Below are 20,000 nucleotides of genomic sequence, written 5' to 3' on the forward strand. Positions count from 1 at the left end.
TAATCTGTGCACAACCAGGTGTTTGTCTGGCTGTGCAGGACTTTGACTGAATACTTTATGGAGGCTGGTGTATTGTGCTAATGCAAAGCTGAAGGGATGCATCAAGCTGACTTTTTCAGCAGCTACCGACAGCGATACCTGGGCTTTGGGTATCGGCCGATGCCGAGTACTGATCGGATACCGTTTAATCAATCAGCTGTATGCCTCACTGTGTGGAAGTGACTGGGATCGTTATTTTATGTGTAAAGCCTCAGGCATACTTTCCGAGTTCATTAGGTCCCGATCAGTATCGGTGCATCTCGAATTTCTATCGGCTGACTTCTTTTTGACAAAAACAAAAATCACAACTCAGCGTCCACTTACTTGCGTTTCCTGGAGCTTTTACAACTGTACTTTCTTCATCAGCAGATGGAGTTTGCTCAAGGCCAACTTTCTACCGATGAACCAACAGAGAGATACGAGACAGACAGACAGTTGGACAGACGCAGTTAAAAGCTTTGGAGAAAGCATCGTGCACCTTGAGTCGGTGTCGTTTCATCAATGCAGTATTCAAGGACAACAGAAAACATTTGTAGTCCGCCTTTCATTCTGGCTTGTTTCAACAATATTGTGTGAGATATTTAAAACCAGTATGACATCAAATGGAAATATCTTTTATAATCTTTGGAAACGTTTGAATAGCTGCAACTCCCACGAGAAAGCTCTGTGCGTTTAAACAAAGCTTGGCTGAATAACACGAGTTTGCAAAGATGTTATTAAATGTCGGGACTATTTCTTGTGTGCGTGTGTGTAGTCAGAGGCATTAACCAATTTTTCTTTTTTGTTGCAAAGGCTGTCATGTTTCACTGCGATGCATGAATCCAGTAAGCTCACGAGCTGCTAGTGGAATACATTAGTGACTGTCCTGCACGTCTTGCACACATGAAGCTCACTCATTCACAACTGCATTTCTTATGAGCACATGTTTTCTGAATGTGTGCCATAAAAAAAAATAAAGTCTGTGTATGTGGGTCTGGTGAGTGGGTGGGAGGGAGGGAGACTGAGGCTGAAATAAGGTCACTGTTATAGTTCTATTAGAGGCCTTGATGGAAGTTCTCCTTGTGTTCCCATTTTGCCCAACACCTCCTTATCGACTCACTTTGTGTGTGTGTTCGTGTGTGTGTGTGTGTGTGTGTGTGTGTCCAGAGCACTTCTTTCATGACAAGAGTGTCCAGGCCCTCGGGGGCCGCTGTTCTCCTCAAAGACACTAATGTGAAGTGACGTGACAGCCAGTGGTGAGCTGCTCTGAGGGGACCTTCCATTGTGGAGGAGACCCAAGAGTCTGGCTGGTGGGTGGACAACAATAGAGAAAAGACCTCAAAAGGACAAGGCTTTTTCTCTCTCTCCCTCTCGCTCTCTCTGAAAGCGTCCGAGGCTGTCGCTTCTGGTTCCCACTCTTTCTCTCTGTGGCGCTCAAAATGTGTTTCACTATGATCTAACGATTCCTCATTTGAGAGCAAAATAGATTATATCCTTTCTTACACTCACAGCAGATTGAATGGCAATAATTGTGGTGAAACAGTTGTTTGCTTACACCACAGGCTTGCAAAAAAGATGCCATTATTCAGGCTGAAATGCTGTTTGTCACCTGAGGAGCTGCTGTGTAACGGAGACAACGTGCGATGTTTTGCAAACGGTGCACCTAATGCCCACTGTGGAGAATAATACATCATCTACTAACCTTAAATCAGCTAAATGAGCTGCCCCCTTCAGCTCTACGGGACATTCATCAACACGAACCGCCCTGCTATAGCTGCACATGACAGCCACCACTGGCTGTCCCACAAGCACGTGAATGCTTCTTTATTTAGGCCCAGGCTCATAAAAGTTTAAGATTATGCATGTGCCCTGGGAGGCAGAGACTCATCTGATTTTTCTTCACTATTTTGCCACAAAAGAGAGTTCCAGACTCGATGGAGAACAAATACAGAGGCTATTATGAGGAGCATGTCAATAATTCATAATGGGATTATGCTTTGGTGAAGAAATTCTGGTTCGCCCAGAATCCCTTTGGAGCAGCTGGTGCTGTTCTAACGGATGGCCGCCTGGAGGCGCTGGCCTGTGAGGTCGGCTTTAATTGAATGGGTGCCGTCACAGGTGCATCAAGCCAGACACAAGGCTGGGAAAATACAGGATATTAGGTAGGTTTCCTTCAAAGTAAAAGCACATAATTAGTTGGACGCTTCTTTACAAGAAGTAGCTATAGCCTGTTGTACAAATGTGAAAATGCAAAAATCACAGAAACTTGTTTCCAAAGTTTGCAGATGTCTCTGCATCTTAGCACCAACTTTCCCTAGACTACAGCTTATGACTCTAGCACTTAAAAACATAATCACTAATAATAGAAACATAACAATAGCAAGGCCACCACTGCACTGTTCACTATGATGTGATAACAGTTTACCAAATATATATAGCTAATTTGCTTAATGCTAAGTGGCTCTTACAGACCTCATGTATGATGTGTAAAACAAGATTAATCCAAACAAAGTGTTCAGCAACTGATTAATACTGGTTCTTCATATCACATTGTGCCTGTATATTAATGCTAGCGAGGCTATTTCTCAGTACCTGTCAATAGCTCAGGATTTCTCCGAGTTTTAGCAGAAGAGCTTCAATAGACTATGTCTATATTTTAAAATGAGCTATAAAATAGAAAGTATATTAGCACATCTCTCTAGCACAATGGTCTGATATGTGAAACAGACTGGGGCTGTACAGTATCATTAGTTTTCTCTGGTATTTTAGCCCTGGTTTGTACTACAATAACTTGAACAGATGTGTCTGGTTCTTGTTGTCTGGCTAAATGTTTGAGTCCTTTAAGCTAACGTTAGCCTACTGTTCATGCTGGATGGGCGTGTAACGGTAGCATAAAGTTAGCTTGTCTCAGCAGTCACTGACTAGCGAGCTAACTGAAACACAGTTTATCATATTGAAAATATATTTTCTATAATTTCTATAAACATATACATATTGTGAAACATAGCAATATCCAAACACATTGTCTATTATTTTTTTGTAATATTGATTTAATCAATATCAGCCACATTCACGTGGAATCAGGAATACGATAGACGGCAAACCGGAAGTCATGTTAGTGGACGGTTGGACAGGTGAGCAGGCCGGTAAAATGAGGTGATGGGTTGTAGAGAATACCGGTAACGGTAAACGATATTACCGTTCATAGTTAAAAATATTTAAACAATTTTTTTGCCGGAATTTACAACCGGTTGTGAAGTAGCTCCCTCACACCGGAAGAAAGCTGTTTCAGTTTGCAATAGAATATTAACAAAAGCTGCATTTTATGTGCATTACAGGACTAATTACATAAAATAAAATGTTTTTGGGATATTTGCAATAGCAACATATCGTCATGCTTGTTTAGTATTGTATGTTGTATATATTCCCTTACGGTATATTAACTACTTAATACAGTCTATTATGCATTGCTCAAAGTGGCTGGAAGCTGCAAGAGATGTGTTCAATGACATTGAGTTCCAGCAGCAATGGGTTATCTTACACATACCTTAATTCAATGAAACAAATACTGTATATACAATATTGTTTTTATTTAAATACTGTTTTCCTCATTTGTATATGCTTCCAATGAGCAGCAGCGTGTTGTTTATTTTACTGTATTTCCTCATTTGCTATTTGGGATTATGCCTGAAGCTATATTTTTTAGGTTGAACTCAGACTTGTATTGGGGGGGACAAACGTAAATAATCTTTAAAAATATTTTATGAATGTATTATTTTGAAAGCTTTTACCGGAAGCCAACACGGTCGTCTGTGTGAGTCACATGGTGTTGCCTCACCGAGAGCTGATGGAGCCACAGATGAGAAAGGCAGGAGGAGGCGAGCCCCTCCGGTTGCGCGTCAGCATCCCCTCAAATAGGCATCCGCTGCTGTCACTGGTGCTCCACATACCGAGAGGCGGACGACCGTGACCCCAAAAACAACAATCTAAAGGCAGCTGTTTTTTGTTTTTTTGGGGGGGTTGGGTTTTGCATGTGATGCCAAAGAAGAAGAGGCTGCTGTAGAGGAGGCTGCATGGAGCTTGGCAAAGAATGATAGCGAGGATCAAGGCGCGCTGTCCCGGGAGAACTCATCTGAAGAGCCGGCCGCGAGAGACCGGGATGCTCCTCTAACGCACCTGGGGGCGGGCGGGCGAGTGAGTACAACACATCCGATCTGCACCTCTTTCGTTTCGGTTCCACTTTAGGGTGACATCTGGGGCAGTTTTGAAAACCCCGTATCCATAAATATATATATTTGTATCGCCTCTACATGTCTCCCACCTGTCTGATCAATCATTCATATGCTTCTTAGTAAAAGTGCAGCACGAACCGGTTGGCCAGCGATGTGTGAAAGTTGCCTTTGCAAATTTGGAAAATGGTGCACTTTCTTCTCTTTTTTTTACGCCGTGCACACGCCCCTGCAACTTAATGCATGCACGCATTCAAGGTTTAATGTCATGCAGCGCATTACAGTAGTGGAGGTCGATCGTGTTCTCTGTTTAAAGTTTTTGATTAGAGCGAACATGTGTTGCACGCTCGCGTCGTGGCGCAGCGCTATAATTAATAAAGGCTTTTTGTGTGCGTGTGCGTGTGTGTGAGTGGCTCTCCTATCACAGGCGCTCATCTTTAATCCGCCGATGGCCCGGAGGGCGTGGGTTGCTGTATGTGATGATAAGAGAGGGAAAAAGGCACCAGTACTTACACAGCAGGGCTGATTAATTATGGACTCAGAACTGATGAAGTCACCAGTGAGAGGTGTCAAACAGAAACAGAGTTTTTAAAAAAACATCAATTTAATGTTTCATTTTCACCAGTGAGAACAGCAAAAGGCAAGTTGTTTCTTGTCACACAAGTCTTAAAATGAAGGATGTCTTGCTTGAAATGATTGCAAAAAAAAGAAGCAGTTTAAATCCCTTCCACCACCATATCTCTAAATCAGTCTGCCATCATTTCCTCACCTGTAATGAGCTCCGCTCGCTGTGCTGCCGAATGTGTGGGTGTGAGTAGAACTTCTCAGTGTATGTAGATGAATGAAATCCACTTACTATGCAGCAAGGGTTCCCATCTCCAGTGTGTGTGTGTGTGCCTCTGTATATATGTGTGTGTGTATTTCACCTCATTACACTCATTGTGTTGACTTAAGCAGGAGGGTCACCCCTGAGGCCCCGTTCTCCTGCCGTATTGAGGAGCGATGCCCTGAATTACACCACCCTCGCTCCGACTGCAGAAGAAGCGCATCATGAGCACGCTGGGCGAAGCTGCCGTTTACCACCGAAAACATTCACGCATGAACGCGGCGTGCGGTTATGTTTGCTGGCACAGATTTAAGTCGGTGGCGTGAAGCTGCCCCCCCCCCCCCCTACTCACTATACGAGTGGCGTTTTTATTTTTGCTGAGAGGTCCTCGACACTTTGGATCTCGTGCGTTTCGAATTTGCGATTTGAGCTCCAGCTCTGGTTCGAATCTATGTTTCACAGCCTGCCCATGCACACACTTTGTGTGCAGGGTGCTCCTCTATTCTTGGTTGTTCTACAAGCATGACAAAGAAAACTCCCTTACTTGCAGCCTTGTGTGCTGCATTTCTCCCGGGGCGTCCTCAATATTCTCCCCGAGTATGTATTAAACATCATGCATGGTGAGCGGTGGGGCCGAGCACTTTAAGGCAGAGTCAGCCTCCTGCAGAGGGTGACAGAACAGTCAGATGGCCCCCACAGGGCACCGAACAATTCCTGCTGCTGATGCACCCAAGGCGACAGGACTGGAGCGCTCCTTCCTCCTACCCTCCCTCCCTCCGTCATCCGCCTTCCATCCCGTCATCCCTTCCCTCCTTCATCTTGCAGAAATAAACACTCTCTCTCTCGGGTTCACTTGCACACCTGCAACACGGCTTCTGTGCAGGCGGCAACCTCCGATGCGAAAGTGTCTTACAACTTGCATTCTCTCTACTGACCAGCAGGGGGCGACTCCTCCTCCGACAGCTCATTTTTACTGAACAGAGCCTGAACGCGTCATAATTTGGAACCTCCGTACGTTAGCTGTTAGCTCCGGTGCTGCTAACGTTATTAGCTCTCCTCCTGCCGATTCCAACACAGATTTGTTGTTCACAACGTAACATTATCAGTGATCGGCGACTAGAAAGCATAAATGCTGATCATCTGATTGCATATTTTCACTGAGTAATTAGCATATAGAGTAATAAAGATATTATTTCATTTAATCCAACAATGAACAGAAATGCAGAGCTGTTCTACACTCTTAGAAATAGAGGTGCTAAGTGCAACTATATAGGGTTATTCAGCTTGTCCTCATAACACTTTATGAAGGTTTTACCTGGAACCCTGTCAGAGGGTTCTACATAGAACCCCAACATAAAAGGTTACACCTACAACTATATGTAAAAGGTTCCACCCAGAAACCTTAATGAGAGGTTCTACAGACGTTTCGATGGTGTAAAGGTTCCACTCAGAACCCTCTCTAGAGGTTCCATCCAGAGCCTTTTGTCATGGTCCTGGGGTATTTTGTTTGCTTCCTGTTTTAGTTTGAAAGTCCTCTCCTCTTGTGTCTTGTCTTGTTTTACTTCCTGCCTTTGTGGTTGTCTGCCGCGCCCTGGTTTGTTCCACCTGAGTCCATCAGCCTCCTGTCCTTGTGTGTTTCCATTCTTTCTGTGTCCGCTCATCTGCGTTTGTTACCGGTGTTCCTCGTGTCAGACCTGTTCGTCATCACTTTGTTTTTTTGGTGTCTTTCCTTTGTACTTTGTTTTGCCGCAGTCTGCTGCTTCAGTTCTTGTTTCCTGTCAGTTTTATTTTACATTATTTACATTATTTCTCTAACAGCTTTCTGTTATCTAAGCTCGCCATTTGTTCATTTTACCTGCTCGTCTGGTGTCTTGCATGTTGGTCCACCTTTAAGAACTGAAACCGTAACAGCTTTCCACCTTTTAAAGGTGATAACCAGAACCCACCCAGGGGGTTCTACCGAGCACCCCTTTAATAATCCCTTTTATATCCTTCAGATCTTTCTCCACTCTAACCAGGGTTTTAGTTGAACAGGCCAGCCTGGGCCCACGGGAATCACCTCCAGCTGCCTTTGACCTTGCGGCTCTTAAAACCATGAAGTGGAGAAGACAAACAACCGAACAAATCATGGCGCCGATGACCTCGCTGTTGTTGTAGCAAAACTTGGTGAATTTAAAGTTGTCCTTAAATGCTCTGTGGCTGGATTTAAATTCTCCTTGAAATGCCACTTTGTACGCTCTGAGAAATAAGTGTTACGAAAGGGTTCTATCTGAACCATTTGCATATGAGGAACCTTATTTTTAATAAAGGGTATTTCAAGGGTTCCTTGTGAGATTAAAGGTTCCATTAAGAACCCTTTTTAAGGATTGCTGGGAAAGAAAGCATGGGCGTTAAGAGATCCTCCCAGCCCCAAGATCTGATTGTGGTTCATGATTGTCGTGGCTTTTTCTGCACCACATCACATTAGACCCTTTAGGAGCCTCATGAGGCCGAATGCAGAATTGGCAGAACCGCCTGGGTGAGTTTCAGACCGAACCCGTGGTCTATGAAACGGTTCTCCGGAGAGTCTAAACGAAACCCATGAAATATAAAAGAGTTCTCTGGTTAGCACCTTTAGAAGGTGGAATGGTTCTGGATAGATTCTCCAGAGAGGCTTCTGGGTGGAACCTTTGACAGGTGGGTCATGGTGGAACCCTTTTTGTTGGGTTTTAGGTAGAACCCCCTGAAAGGGTTCCAAGTAAAACCAGGGACTAAAAAAAGGTTTTCATATAGGGACGAGGGTTGTCCCTGTATGGTTCTACTTAGCGTATCCATTTCAAAAGGTGTAGGTATAGGCTTTTTAAAGAAGGCTGAGACTTGACATAGTTCCTTCATAGCAGGTTATCACACACACACACACATAAACATAAACCTTATATAGAGACTAGAGCGTATGATGGTGTGTCTCTGAGTGACAATCACAGTGTTAATAAGAGAACAGAGCACCGCGGCTCACAGATATTCAGTCGTTGTCTGAGGCCTTCGGTTGTTTATAAAAGGTGCAAAAGTGTGATGTGAGCTCCACAGATCACGGAGCAAATGGTGCGTGAATCCTCAAAGTGTGTGTGTGTGTGTGTGTGCATGTCAGCTGTGTGCCTAATAGCTGAGGGATCTGGGGGCCATAGATTGGCCAGTCAGCCACACAGATGTGCCCTATAGCCTGGACTCGGGAGTTGCTGGGGCCTCGAACTGGACTGCCACCCAGCATTAGTGCCGTGGATCCGTGACCGAAGGGCTCAGGGCACCAAAACCCACTGTCTGCATAGAGCGCTCTCCATTATTAATGCTGCGTGTGTCGGGCAATAAGAGGCAAGGGAAGGAAACGAGGAAATGGGCGGTGAAGGGAGGACGAAGAGGGACGACGAGCAGATGGAAGTGGAATAAATAAACGGAAAATAATTGTTTTTGAATAGTTCTTCTTTTCCACTTCTGTGTCGTCCTCGTCCTACGGTGAACACAACATGCGGTACATTTAAACAAAAAACAAGATCACCATAGCAACAAGAGATCAAAAGTGATCTTTCAATTGCTCTCCTCTTAGAGACATGAAAGGACCAGTTAGACCTTCATCTTTTTTAACACGTTGTAGCTCAGCGTCCACACCGGCTGTGCCGTCACATGTCCTGATATTTCAATCCATGCATTTACCACCCCCCCACACACACACACACACACACACACTTATTAATTGTTGAGTGCACGGTTAGTTTAGTATCCGTCGTCTGTGCACTACAACACATTTCGGGCTGGGTCCAGCATTGCAGCAGCTTGCCATTAGAGAAGGAGCTCTGTAATTCATAAGTATTGATTCCCGTCTCAGCAGCATTACGGCGTAATGTCCCAGAACACGACGATGAACAACACAATAAATAAGGCAGCGCAGGAAAAGCTGTGTTTTACGCAGATATTCTGTAAACTCCCCATTATGTCAAACGCGATACAATCATAATTCAAGGCGTAATCTTCTCGTTCTGAACACAGCAGCTCCATTATTACATGCAGATAATGTTCTCCAGCCTCTGTTTCCCATTTAGCAGCCGACATGCTCCTGCGCTGAAGCTTCTGTCAGCTTTTGGTGCTTTCTAAACGGGAAATTTGCAACATTAACTACATGCACCAAGTATGCAGTTTTTGGCCCTTATTCCGACAAAAAAAAAAATATTTAAGCTGTTTACATGGCTAATGAAAATAAATATTCCACTAATATTACTGTTTAAATGCAGCCGTGCATATTCCCGTTAACGTAAAAAATTTCTTATGCCAACTTTTGGTGAATGTAGACGAAATCTGCAGACACGAACAGACAAAGTAGTAAAATAAACACCATTAAGTGTATTTTGGAGGTTTTCTCTCCTCTCGTCTGAAAGAAGACGTGTTTGGAAGCTAAATAGCCCCAAATCTCAAAATGGACCAGTGCATTAAGAGCAGTGATTTTGACCAGCACAACTTTGCCAAGCACAATTTTAAAATAATGTCAAATCAATCTTTTTATTGACCTTTTTACTAACAGAACACAACACTGTGACCTCAGTGTTCTGCTGTTGGACTCTCGGTGCCTCAGTTAACAAAAGCCCCACAGTACATCTATACTTAAAAAAACACAGGAGACGCTTTTGTTTTCTTATTCTTAAAGTTTGTCACTTTTGTGGGTGGAGAAGTGTTCACGCCAGTTTAATCTGCACAAACAGAGGGAATCATCTGGGTCTCATTAGCGAGGACGGGATGCTCCTCTGCTTTGTGCTTTATGCCATTAGAGCGGCACACTTCAACATAAAAACAGAGCGCCTGCTCCAGCTTTAAGGAAGGGGAGAGCGTTACATAACCATTTCTCGCGCTGGGATTTGGGGCGTCAAAGCCAGCGACTTGCTGGCTGCAGGTGTGTTTCGTCAAGACTTCGCTTCACACCTACCGAGCAAATTTTAATATCAGATTGTGTCCTAAACACACAAGAGTGGCAGTATGTAGTGCTCTTAATCCAACTAAAACTCCGACCATCAACTGGCAAACACTACTGCGGTTGATAATGGGCCCATTGAGTCAGCACATGGAGATAATTGAGTTGTTTCCTGTAAAGATGGAAGTTTATTTTGAAAAGGCCGTATGCATGTAAGGAGCAGAAATCTACACGTGTTGCTGGACGTCCGTAGGAAATCGCAAAAAAATTTGGGGTAACGTATGTAAAAGATATCATACGAACCGTTGTATGATAATATGCTGCAAGCATTGACTGTTTATCAGAAGTAGTCGTAGTCATCATGACGTCACCCTTTGCTGTTTTGAAGCCTCTAGTTCGGCAATTTCGCTGTCGCCATATTGTTTTTTTTCACAACCAATGAACAGTTAACATATTTGGAATGCGGAGGAGTGATGTAGAGACGCCGTATACGTCTCTGATATCACAGTCAATCACAGTAGCCCCGCCGTAAAGCGGGGCTACTGTGATTGAGCATCCCCTGCTTTATGGTCTGTTTGACTCTAAATGGACCATAAGTTACTAAATGAACATCATGCTGTATTGAAGAAGACTTGAAACTAGAGACTGAGACCATAAACTCATGTTTACAATGTTTACTGAGGTAATAAATCAAGAGAGAAGTAGAGTCATTTTCTCATAGACTTCTATACAACCAGAGGAGTCGCCCCCTGATGGACATTAGAGAGAATGCAGGTTTTAAGACACTTCTGCATCGACTTCACTCGGCAGAACTGGAGATTGCCGCCCAAGAAAGTAATTATGCTGTTTGTAATTTATACTTTTATTAAATGTTTGTGCATGCGTGTGTTTCACCTTCCTAATCCATCTGTTTGAATTTGCACGTTTCAGTTTGCATATATTTGCACGTTTCTGCTATAATTGGCAACACATTTATAGTGTTAGCATGACTATGAGGTGTGACACTCTGCCACAAATGTCTCTTCCTGTTTGAGACTCGCGAGTTCACCTTTGCAACAGTGGCTGTTTATTGATTCCTCTGACAGTCGCACAGGTGTTAGCGACGGAAGATCAGCGTCTGCACTCGGAGAGAGCGCGAGGACAGCGGGGCGTTCGATGCCGACTGGTTATTTATTCATTAACAGGCGGCGTGCTCCCCAGCTTGGCCTCGGAGGACCGTTTTCACCAGTTTCTGTGCAGGATCACACAAATTACACACAGCGGCGTCCACCTCCCCCACCATGCCGACTGTTGGGAGTGAGACTGTAGGGACGGAGGGAGAGCCGGAGGAAGGGTGGAGCCCAGGGCTCTGGGGACCGTGGCGAGGCAGATCCTATATCGATTGGTTTAGTAAGAGAATCCTCGGGCTTTTAGTGCTGCTCCTTAATAAGACTGGCTTGTGGAAAGAGAGCTGAACTCCACTCCAGAGGCTGAACTTCGCAACCTTGGTCTCGCTGTCAACTCGGCAGACACCGACATATAGGTCAGTGCCCATCGGTGTCTGATAGTGACGCACTGCTAACACCATTCAACTGAGTCTAATGTAAACCCACCTGCATCATTATTAAACGCTCAGAGCAACCGACAAAGTAGAATAAAGAGAGAGATCGGCCTTTTTGTAGGGCTGCCCCATCTTAGTCAGTTAGTCTTGGTCTAAGTTGACGAAGATTTCTTTAGTCGATTAGTCGGTTTTTGTTTTTTTCATCCTGAAGGACTTACTTAGTGGTGCTTTTGTTTGATTCTTTGTGTGGAAACTCAGTTTCACAGATCTGTCGATAAAATCAACTAATCGTATGAGTGTTTGTCGACTGAGAGTTTCTTTGGTCGAGGACAGCCCTGACATTTTGGCACGTCAGTCGTAGAAAGGGCGGGTTGGTAATCTTGAGAAACGCTAGATTTATTTAAATTATCATACATAAAACACCCAGCCCAGTCAAATCTATTCCAATGAACCAAAGCCAGTAGGGATGCCCCCTGTAACTCGGTTCTAAACGGGAACCGATTATACGGCAGTAAAAACACGGAGTATCGATAAGGTCTGGAGTTCATTGGTTCTGCTATTAGAAGTTACAGAGTGAGATCTTGTTGGAAAAAAAAAAATATTACATTAAATTATCATTATGAACATCGACAACCAACCGGGCTATTGTTGGTGCTCACAGCTGTTAAGCTGTTGTTGCCAGGATGTAATGAGAGTTTAATTTATTTATTGCCTAAACCGCAACTTCCTGTGAAGATGGAAGTTTATTTTGAAATGCCACGAGTTTAAACTGGAGGGGTACGTAGAGCAAAATCAAGAGATTTTGAAATATCTCTTTACACGAGGACACCTTGGCTCGACATCTTCTCTGTGAGGTCAATGAAACCGTGCAGGTTTTCGTAAACCAACGTAAAGGTTGTGAACTTTTGTCTCTAAAGTTGTTGTGTGATCCTCCCGTATCGAAACCTGAGCAGCCGAGACTATACGTGTACCTATCACACAGCAGGATCACACCATCCAGATCTTGCAGTTGGTTTTATTTGTGTGTGCTTGTGTGTTTTTTGTTGCATTGACATACTCTTTTTTTTTTGCAGCAAGTACTCGTATCTGTCTATCTCGGTGTTACGTCTAGAGCCTGGCTTCAGAGAAACACTGAGCTATTTTAGGAGGCAGCAGATTGCGTTAAGCGAGGAAGTGAAGTGACACAACTGGGGTTGAGATTTCTCGGAGCCTGAAAACCTTGAAAATATCTTTATTTAGTACTTCGCTCCCCTGACGCCTTTGCACCTAGCCACCATCAGATAACGGGTAGCTACGGAAACAAGCGGCACATCAAAGCCTGAAGATACACAACCGCATTATTCTCTCGCTTTTTGTTTTTTGCAAAAATTACATTTAAATTCAGGAGGACTGCTTCTCTACACCTCGCTCATTGTACGTCTTGTATAAGTGGTGACATCTTAAAACATAGATTATTAAATTTGAAGAGTGTTACCGACTAATATAACTTTGAAGAATGTAGGACGTATGATGCTCTGTGTGAGAAGAGCCGGGACTATTTTTGGGCTGTTTTTGATGATTTAATTTTATTATTTATGTATTCACCTCCACATGAAAGGGAGCTGAGGTCCCAAGTGGTCTCTTTCTTTTTTCTCTCTCACACACTTTCCCTCTCTTTCATGCAAACACACACAAATCCATATTTATTTAGCCATCTGTTACCATTCTTTAGTAAACGCACGTCATCCTTTTTGTGTTTTAACTCGATGCGATCTGCACCTCCATGCAGTTAAGTTCCAATGTAATCTGACACGTTTGTGTGTGCGTGTGCAGCTCATTGTGTTTGCACAAGCTCACACTTGTTTAATGAAAGCACCTGCTGTGTTTGTCCCCTTCATTCACCCATCGGATCGATAGCAAGCTGGGTCTGTCAGCGTGGAGGCTGTCATGGAATCTCTGCTAACCCAATTAACCAAACCGTGCACTAACCCAATTAGCAGCAGCTCTGCACTATATTAACCCCGTTCATACTGCCACACACACACACACACACACACACACACATCCCACTGGCTTTAAACATGCAGGGCCAGCAGGTCAGACACAGAGTGGAATCACTACTGATGTGATTTACTTCTCCCATACTGAGCAGCAATGCCTGTGAAATATTAATGTGTTGTGATTTGTGATGTTTTCCTCGTTGAAATGAAAACAGCGTTGAGGAAACTCACATTACTAATATTACCATTTGGTGAGCACAGCTAGTAGTCAACGTGACGTCACCATTTGGTTTGTGGGCCGCTGTTTTTGAAGCCTTGAGTTTGGCATTTTTTGCCGTCGACATTTTGTTTTTTTAGCAACCACAAGTAACACGAGAGGGCGGAGCTAAGTACAAGCGAACGCTGAATAAGACATTTTTTTAGGCGACCAAAAATGGTACAATTAATTTTCATGAAGTGAAAACAGTGTGAAAGGGTTAAAGTTGTAAGACGAAAACACGGACAACTCCCAGACCAGACAACGCTGTGGTAGCCACCTGTCAATCACTGTGTAGCCCCGCCCTAAAGCATCCCCTGCTTTATGGTCTGTTTGACTCTAAATGGACCATAATTTACTAAATGAACATCATGTTGTATTGAAGAAGACTTGAAACTAGAGATTGAGACCATAAACTCATGTTTACAATGTTTACTGAGGTAATAAATCAAGAGAGAAGTAGAGTCATTTTCTCATAGACTTCTATACAACCAGAGGAGTCGCCCCCTGGTGGACACTAGAGAGAATGCAAGTTTTCAGAACCGGAAGGTTGTCGCCTGGTGATAACGCCAAGTAGCTAGTAGCATATGTATATAAAGTAGGGCTGCAACTACTAGCCGATCAACTTGACATTAATCAGCAACTATTTTGCTAACCAAATAATAATTTGAGTCATTTTTCAAGGTTCAAGCTTCTCAAATGTGAGGACTTTCTTTATCGTAAACCTAATTTCTTTGGGTTTCGGACTGTCGGTAACCTGAGTCATCCGTGACATTTGTCTGAGAGGTTTTTGAGCAGTGTGATGAGCGGGCGTAGCAGCTCGTCAGTAGCTGCGCTAGAGTGGAGGTGTAAGGTAGGTGGCCTTGTAAGAGAAGTGTAAAGAAAGGCAGCGTGACTCACTCAGAGAGGAGCCAGCGTTGTCCATTGAGAAGCAACCCACAGAGCTCTCTCTGCTGTCTCCTCTCCATCTGTGGTGCTGCATCGGATACTCCGAGAGGAGAGGAAGGGGAGAGGGGATGGCAAACATGCATGTGGGTTAACGTTTCAGCAACACACCTGGGTTAATGGTTTTTCCATAAGCCGCCATTGTCGAGGGCGAGCCGGCTTTTAAGGCTGAATCAAATCGATGGCTCTCTCTCTGTCTGCACGGCCACGATAACAGTGCTCAATGGGCGCTAACCGCCTTTCAAATGGAAATGGAATATCCAGTGAAAATTGGACACGGTCATCCGGATGGTACTTAGCACCGGGGCGGTGAATGGGAGACCGGTCGCAGGGGCGTGTGCCAGCGCTTTGTGGCCTTTTGTAAAGCTTTTTACAGAGCAAACCCAGGTTCATGTTGTGCTTTTTTTGTTTTTTTTCTCCCCTCAAATTTGAACACACCAAAACGAACAGGAGGCGCGTCGCACAGCGAGGCGTGTAAGATTAGATGCAAGCTTGCAAGTGCAGGGAGTGACTCACCCAAAAAAAACACGGGGGCGTCTGCTACAGACAGTATGCTAGCTTACAGTATGCACTCATCGCAGTGCCAGCTCGCTCTTCCTGTGTCTCCTCCACATCTCCTCCTCCCACCTCCCTCTCTCCCTCCCTCCCTCATTAGCTAGGCTTGCAAACACAAACATGCACACACCAGACAAACTCCGGCTAAAGCCGGGAGGACTCATGAAGTGCTGACATAGAAAGCGAACAGATCAGATCGAGGCTCGGTCCCGTAAAAAAAAAGAAAGCCCTGGGGAATGGATTTAAAATATATTGCTCATAGATTCTGCCTGCCCCTAAAGACTAAAGCGCATGTGAATGCATGTGTGTGTGTGTGTGTGTGTGTGTGTGTGATCTGTCAAAACGAGACACAGTTTGTCTGTGAATATTCAGCGTGCACATACAGCCGGGCCACAGCGTGTCTCCGTGTGAGCGTTACGGGCCGTAAAGCTGATGAGAGGAGCCACTGGACGGCCGCGGTAAATGGTTGCATGAAAGTGTCGACATGTGTAACTGCTCCAATTGGCTCTCCGGAGTCGTCCTCGGGGAAATAAGGGGCAGCGGCGCAGGTGGAGAGTTATGAGTCTGTCCTACGTGTGCACATCTTTCACTTGTTCGGAGTCGGTGATTGATGCAACACGTGCAAAAATGAAATGATTCATATAGATAAGGTTGTAGTTTTGAGTTTTGTCTGCAACGAGGATTAGATTTCTCCTGTTTGTGAGGATTTGTCTGTCTGTGTGTGTGTGTGTGTAAAATTGTCTTTGTTAACACGCACAGTGTGCATGTATGTGTGGACATGTCTATAGGCTACGTGCGTGTGTGTGTGTGCCGTGTTTGTTCAGGACTCCATATGGTGTCAGGGGTGATATGCGTGCTCTAGGGGCAGCACTCAGCAGCTGTCTGTGGACTCAGGGCAGCACACAAACTGTATTCATTTACATATTTCTACGCATTTCGAAGCATCGTGTGTGTGTAAACATTTGGGATGTGAACAGCAACATCCCGGTTGAGAGTCGTGTGTTTGTTTGACCCGATCAACTCCCTCTCTTACTGCAAAGCCCGGGACTGAAAGTCCTGTTTCCATTCACATATGTATAAATTTTCAAGTATATTGCATTAGAAAAGCTGTACGGAAATGGCAAAATTCAATGAAACTTCCTCAATTCCTTACTTGAGATGTTTTTTGTTGAAAATGTGATGTGGAAACGCCTTTGCCGAAAAAATGAATTTAACTCTCATGACTGAGCAGCTGATTCGTCTGTTGCTGTCTTCCCTGATATTCCCATAGTGTGTCTTCTTCTCCGGGCAGAAAGAAACACGGCTGATCCTAAGAACTGTTAAAACTTGCCCAGTTGATAGTTAGTTAGATAGTGGACGTAGTCATCGTGACGTCATCCAATGGTTTGTGGGTCGCCGTTATGAAGCCTCTAGTTTGGCGATTTCGCCATCGCCAACGGAAGTGACCATATTTGGAATGCAGAGGAGTGATGTAGAGACGCCGTATACGTCTCTGGTAGAGACCTGTCAATCACCGTGTAGCCCCGCCCTAAAGCATCCCCTGCTTTATGGTCTGTTTGACTCTAAATGGACCATCATTTACTAAATGAACATCATGCTGTATTGAAGAAGACTTGAAACTAGAGATTGAGACCATAAACTCATGTTTACAATGTTTACTGAGGTAATAAATCAAGAGAGAAGTAGAGTCATTTTCTCATAGACTTCTATACAACCAGAGGAGTCGCCCCCTGGTGGACACTAGAGAGAATGCAGCTTTAACACATGAAGCTTTGGCTTCACTCTGCAGAACTGGAGGTTGCCGCTTGGTGTGAACTTTTGGGGTCTGATAACGTGGAATACATGCGAATGGATTTTGTGGGATATATCTACAAATGACAGCGCATCTATTATCGTATAGCTACAAATGCAGTATGAGAACAGCCTGACTTCTTCTTCTACTCTGTTGACTGGTAGATTACAGCCATGCATAGCTTAGTTTATTCGCACCACACCAGTTGATGGAAACAAACCAAATTCATATTTCTTCTTTTAGGACTTAAAAAAAAAAGTATTAAAATTGGATTGATGATTGAATGGAAACTACTGAGGCTCACAGCCTTTACACTCTACTGTGTGTAGGTCTGTGGCTTCCCACAAAGCCAACACGTACCGTAAAATGCACCCATTGAGTTGTGGGTTTGAATTCACCTGGTCGCCACCTCATTTGCATGTCACGCCCTTCTCTCTCCTGTCTTTCTGTACTTATTGTTGAAATGTGTGAGAATAACAACAGCCTCAACATGTTTTTGACCGCAGGAGCACAAGGTGCCTTTTTAAAAAACCTCCTCTTGTGCAGAAAGGTGGCTGAGTTTCAGTTTTGCTGGTAATTCAAAAAGTATTTTTTCTTTGCTACCATTTATTGAGCTAGAGAGGATTGCACTGTTGGCTCAGAGAGAAGATAAGGGAACTAATTCCTTCCCTCTTCTCCTTCTGCTCTTTGATCCTCACCTCCCGCTTCATATCGCTTTGATTGCCATGTTTATGACGGCTCCTTTTCTCCTCTCCCACTGTGTGGTGCGGCGTGTCAGCAGTTCATCTTCTGTTGGAGATCCTCTCTCACTCGCACACACACACACACACACACACTCGCACGTAGACAGGCACACGTTGAACACACACACACACACTCCCGACGCACACCCGCCCTCTTCCTTATGGAGGTAAAGTGAGTGCACCAGCATCCGCGATGAATAATTGAGTTATCTGGTTCCGCGCAGAAATAGCAATCTCCCCACACAAGTGTGAAAACATCACTTGCCAATGGAGACCTGGGAACTGGCGCTGCCATGTGGGTCTACACGTGTACGTGTGTGTGTGTGTGTGTGTGTGTGTGTGTGTGTGTTTGCACTCATGCTTGTCTGACATCTTGTGTGTTCAGGGTGTAATCCTGAAATCATCAGATGACAAAACCGAAAACTTAACAAAGACAAGATGCAAAACTAACCCCTAAAATATGTGTGCATTAATAATAACGGGACACCCGCTGAGTCACATCACTTTTTTATTGAGTCGAGTTGTGATTGTGATCTCTGTGGGCTGACATGAATGATTGGTGGGGGCGTGTCCTCTGGGATGCCTTTGAGTCCATCTTGAATCGAGGGAAATATATATTGTTTTTTGATTGCACACAAACAGAAGCAGACGAAATGCGTCTTATATATATTGAGTTAGTTTATTAGGTACAATCTAATAAAACCCAACCTTTGCGGAGCTTATAATGTACTTATTGACAGTGTTTCGACAGTTAGTGGGGACGCTGTCATGCATTTCTGGAAGGTGTTTCTTATTCTTCCTCTTTTTCTGCAGCTGTGAAGCACATCCTCAATATTAAATATGAAATAAATTGTCGACACCATCTGAGTTGTGAGACCTATTTTTACAGCCTCGTTGGATTGCGTTGACGGCACTCCGGAGACTCTCAAAGCTGCTTTAAAAACCTCATAACTGGCGTTATTGGTGGAGCTTAAGCATTCTGTCTGTTCCGTCTCGGCGAAGACCGACCCGATGTAAATCGTCTACGAGGGTCTCTGAAGCTCAATCCGAGCGGTGACACGACAAAGCTGAGGGAGCAGAATCACAGCGAACTGACAAATAAGGCCAAGTCTGACAGGCGGATCCTCAGAGCGCCTCCGCGGTTTGACAGATCCTTCAGCAGAGGAGCCAACGCCCTTCACAGCAGCACTGGAGCTATTTCATAACTCTACAGTAGAGATGATCACATAGAGGCAAGGCTGCGCGCAACTATAAAACCCTCATGTCGGATATTATACAGATAGATATTATTGATCAGGGGGCGACTCCTCTGGTTGTATAGAAGTCTATGAGAAAATGACTCTACTTCTCTCTTGATTTATTACCTCAGTAAACATTGTAAACATGAGTTTATAGTCTCAATCTCTAGTTTCAAGTCTTCTTCAATACAGCATGATGTTCATTTAGTGAATTATGGTCCATTTAGAGTCAAACAGACCATAAAGCAGGGGATGCTTTAGGGGCGGGGCTACACGGTGATTGACAGGTCGCTACCCCGGCGTTGTCCGGTCTGAGAGTTGTCGGTGTTTCCGTCTCACAACTTTAACCCTTTTCACAGTGTTTCACAAGTTTTCACTTCATGAAAGTTTTTGTTCGCCTAAAATTGTGATATTTAGCATTGGGTTGTTCTTTGGGTTGTTCTCAACCCTCTTCTGTCACTCCTGGTTGCAAAAAAACAAGATGGCGACGACACGGTGACTACGTCCACTTCTTATATACAGTCTGTGCATTCAACCAAATCCTGCTCCTAACGTTGATTGGTCGATACTATCAGGACTGCAAACGTCTGGCTGTTCTTCATAGCCGTAATTCGTAGTTGCGGTACTTCCGTGGTTACTGTAACCCAAACGACGATCTTTGTCTGAACTTAACTAGTCATCTTGTTGCATAAACCTAACTACGTTGTTTCCGGTGAAGACGGAAGTTTATTTTGAAAAGCCTGTATGCATGTAGGAAGCGGAAATTGACACGTGTTGCTGGATTTATTTTGAGGAGTAACTTTTTTGCAAGATATCATACTAACCGTTGTATGAGGATACGCTGCCATGGTTACTTCTCCATGTAGTGCAGTAACGTGGGCTTGGTGGGGGGGGGGGGGGGCACAACCAGCTGTTAGGTCTAAAAGCTCAGAGCTGCCTCATGGGG

The 20,000-nt window shown here is 44.3% G+C and overlaps 2 protein-coding genes across 3 annotated transcripts in view; one reads left to right on the plus strand and one right to left on the minus strand.

The window, feature by feature from the left end:
• Positions 1-472, minus strand: part of nkain4 (sodium/potassium transporting ATPase interacting 4) — a 45,817-nt gene extending 45,345 nt beyond the window's left edge. Inside the window, exon 1 of the mRNA XM_076092354.1 lies at positions 364-472. The gene's annotated coding sequence lies outside the window, so the exon portion shown is untranslated. The remainder of the gene's footprint in view (positions 1-363) is intronic.
• A 3,384-nt stretch (positions 473-3,856) lies between these two features.
• LOC142959591 (uncharacterized) overlaps positions 3,857-20,000 on the plus strand; it is a 43,374-nt gene continuing 27,230 nt past the window's right edge. For both annotated transcript variants that reach the window (XM_076100936.1, XM_076100951.1), the window contains exon 1: positions 3,857-4,212. The gene's annotated coding sequence lies outside the window, so the exon portion shown is untranslated. The remainder of the gene's footprint in view (positions 4,213-20,000) is intronic.

This window comes from Anarhichas minor, unplaced genomic scaffold (assembly GCF_050575085.1).
Source record: "Anarhichas minor isolate MPS153535 unplaced genomic scaffold, ASM5057508v1 ptg000003l, whole genome shotgun sequence".
Taxonomy (NCBI): Eukaryota; Metazoa; Chordata; class Actinopteri; order Perciformes; family Anarhichadidae; genus Anarhichas; species Anarhichas minor.